Genomic DNA, 4,246 nt, shown 5'->3' with positions numbered 1-4,246 from the left:
AACCTATGCATCCAGGACCTAGGCTAAAGTGGAAATGGAATCTTGTTACTTGGATCTAGCTATCAATGTCCTAAAACCATTCTAACAATCCCCGTGGACTCCTAGAAGCTGAGCCGAAGGAGGGCTAGTCGACAGTTTGCTAGATCAGAATTTTGTTTAAGTGATTGTGGTTGTTTCGTGTTCTTTTCATGATCATTTGTTGTTTTTGACTGTGTCATTAATCAAAACTTCCGCACAACATTAATCCTTGCATAACCAAGGCCTTAATCGGCCCCGGTTTCGCATCAAAACCAAGTTTGAGTACTTTACGCGCGAAATTGACAAAAACGCATAAAAACGCATAAAATTGCAACTTAACTTCTAATTTCTAGCATATGACTATTATTATCAATTCTAACCATTTCAACACAATAATATCCCAAATAGTGTTGTGTGCCAAGTTTCGTGCATAACAAACCATTTTTGACCTACTTTACGCGCGAAATTGAAAAATAAAAACGCGAAATTGATAGCATCAAACTAGTGACCAGACCACCTTGCACGACACGTGGAGACCAAACCTATGCATCCAGGACCTAGGCTAAAGTGGAAATGGAATCTTGGTACTTGGATCTAGCTATCAAGGTCCTAAATCCATTCTAACAATCCCGGTGGACTCCTAGAACCTGAGTCGAAGGAGGGCTGGTCGACAGTTTGCTAGATTAGAATTTTGTTTAAGTGTTTGTGGTTGTTTCCTGTTCTTTTCATGATCATTTGTAGTTTTTGACTGTGTCATTAATCAAAGCTTACGCACAACATTAATCCTTTCATAACCAAGGCCTTAATCAGCCCCGGTTTCGCATCAAAACCAACTTTGAGTACTTTACGCGCGAAATTGACAAAAATGCTTAAAAACGCATAAAATCGCAACTTAACTTCTAATTTCTAGCATATGACTATTATTATCAATTCTAACCATTTCAACACAATAATATATGCCAAATAGTGTTGTGTGCCAAGTTTCGTGCATAACAAACCAACTTTGACCTACTTTACGCGCGAAATTGACAAAAACGCTTAAAAACCCATAAAATCGCAACTTAACTTCTAATTTCTAGCATATGACTATTATTATAAAGTATAACCATTTCAACAAAATAATATATGCCAAATAGTGTTGTGTGCCAAGTTTCGTGCAAAACAAACCATGTTTGACCTACTTTACGCGCGAAATTGACAAAAACGCTTAAAAACGCATAAAATCGCAACTTAACTTCTAATTTCTAGCATATGACTATTATTATAAAGTATAACCATTTCAACAAAAAAATATATGCCAAATAGTGTTGTGTGCCAAGTTTCGTGCATAACAAACCATGTTTGACCTACTTTACGCGCGAAATGGACAAAAACGCTTAAAAACACATAAAATCGTAACTTAACTTCTAATTTCTAATTATGACTATTATTATCAAGTCTAACCATTTCAAAACAATAATATATGCCAAATAGTGTTGTGTGCCAAGTTTCGTGCATAACAAACCATATTTGACCTACTTTACGCGCGAAATTGACAAAAACGCTTAAAAACCCATAAAATCGCAACTTAACTTCTAATTTCTAGCATATGACTATTATTATAAAGTATAACCATTTCAACAAAATAATATATGCCAAATAGTGTTGTGTGCCAAGTTTCGTGCAAAACAAACCATGTTTGACCTACTTTACGCGCGAAATTGACAAAAACGCTTAAAAACGCATAAAATCGCAACTTAACTTCTAATTTCTAGCATATGACTATTATTATAAAGTATAACCATTTCAACAAAACAATATATGCCAAATAGTGTTGTGTGCCAAGTTTCGTGCATAACAAACCATGTTTGACCTACTTTACGCGCGAAATTGACAAAAACGCTTAAAAACGCATAAAATCGTAACTTAACTTCTAATTTCTAGCATATGACTATTATTATCAAGTCTAACCATTTCAACACAATAATATATGCCAAATAGTGTTGTGTGCCAAGTTTCGTGCATAACAAACCATGTTTGACCTACTTTACGCGCGAAATTGACAAAAACGCTTAAAAACGCATAAAATCGCAACTTAACTTCTAATTTCTAGTATATGACTTTTATTATCACGTCTAACCATTTCAACACAATAATATATGCCAAATAGTGTTGTGTGCCAAGTTTCGTGCATAACAAACCATGTTTGACCTACTTTACGAGCGAAATTGACAAAAACGCTTAAAAACGCATAAAATCGCAACTTAACTTCTAATTTCTAGCATATGACTATTATTATCAAGTCTAACCATTTCAACACAATAATATATGCCAAATAGTGTTGTGTGCCAAGTTTCGTGCAAAACAAACCATGTTTGACCTACTTTACGCGCGAAATTGACAAAAACGCTTAAAAACGCATAAAATCGCAACTTAACTTCTAATTTCTAGCATATGACTATTATTATAAAGTATAACCATTTCAACAAAACAATATATGCCAAATAGTGTTGTGTGCCAAGTTTCGTGCATAACAAACCATGTTTGACCTACTTTACGCGCGAAATTGACAAAAACGCTTAAAAACGCATAAAATCGTAACTTAACTTCTAATTTCTAGCATATGACTATTATTATCAAGTCTAACCATTTCAACACAATAATATATGCCAAATAGTGTTGTGTGCCAAGTTTCGTGCATAACAAACCATGTTTGACCTACTTTACGCGCGAAATTGACAAAAACGCTTAAAAACGCATAAAATCGCAACTTAACTTCTAATTTCTAGTATATGACTTTTATTATCACGTCTAACCATTTCAACACAATAATATATGCCAAATAGTGTTGTGTGCCAAGTTTCGTGCATAACAAACCATGTTTGACCTACTTTACGAGCGAAATTGACAAAAACGCTTAAAAACGCATAAAATCGCAACTTAACTTCTAATTTCTAGCATATGACTATTATTATCAAGTCTAACCATTTCAACACAATAATATATGCCAAATAGTGTTGTGTGCCAAGTTTCGTGCATAACAAACCATGTTTGACCTACTTTACGCGCGAAATTGACAAAAACGCTTAAAAACCCATAAAATCGCAACTTAACTTCTAATTTCTAGCATATGACTATTATTATCAAGTATAACCATTTCAACACAATAATATATGCCAAATAGTGTTGTGTGCCAAGTTTCGTGCATAACAAACCATGTTTGACCTACTTTACGCGCGAAATTGACAAAAACGCTTAAAAACGCATAAAATCGCAACTTAACTTCTAATTTCTAGCATATGACTATTATTATCAAGTATAACCATTTCAACACAATAATATATGCCAAATAGTGTTGTGTGCCAAGTTTCGTGCATAACAAACCATGTTTGACCTACTTTACGCGCGAAATTGACAAAAACGCTTAAAAACGCATAAAATCGCAACTTAACTTCTAATTTCTAGCATATGACTATTATTATCAAGTATAACCATTTAAACACAATAATATATGCCAAATAGTGTTGTGTGCCAAGTTTCGTGCATAACAAACCTTGTTTGACCTACTTTACGCGCGAAATTGAAAAATAAAAACGCGAAATTGACAGCATCAAACTAGTGACCAGACCACATTGCACGACACGTGGAGACCAAACCTATGCATCCAGGACCTAGGCTAAAGTGGAAATGGAATCTTGTTACTTGGATCTAGCTATCAATGTCCTAAAACCATTCTAACAATCCCCGTGGACTCCTAGAAGCTGAGCCGAAGGAGGGCTAGTCGACAGTTTGCTAGATCAGAATTTTGTTTAAGTGTTTGTGGTTGTTTCGTGTTCTTTTCATGATCATTTGTAGTTTTTGACTGTGTCATTAATCAAAGCATATGCACAACATTAATCCTTGCATAACCAAGGCCTTAATCAGCCCCGGTTTCGCATCAAAACCAAGTTTTAGTACTTTACGCGCGAAATTGACAAAAACGCTTAAAAACGCATAAAATCGCAACTTAACTTCTAATTTCTAGCATATGACTATTATTATCAATTCTAACCATTTCAACACAATAATATATGCCAAATAGTGTTGTGTGCCAAGTTTCGTGCATAACAAACCATGTTTGACCTACTTTACGCGCGAAATTGACAAAAACGCTTAAAAACCCATAAAATCGCAACTTAACTTCTAATTTCTAGCATATGACTATTATTTTAAAGTATAACCATTTCAACAAAATAATATATGCCAAATA

This window comes from Amaranthus tricolor, chromosome 2, assembly GCF_026212465.1.
Source record: "Amaranthus tricolor cultivar Red isolate AtriRed21 chromosome 2, ASM2621246v1, whole genome shotgun sequence".
Lineage (NCBI taxonomy): Eukaryota > Viridiplantae > Streptophyta > Magnoliopsida > Caryophyllales > Amaranthaceae > Amaranthus > Amaranthus tricolor.
The sequence above is the reverse complement of the archived record's forward strand: the minus strand, read 5'-3'. Positions refer to the sequence as shown.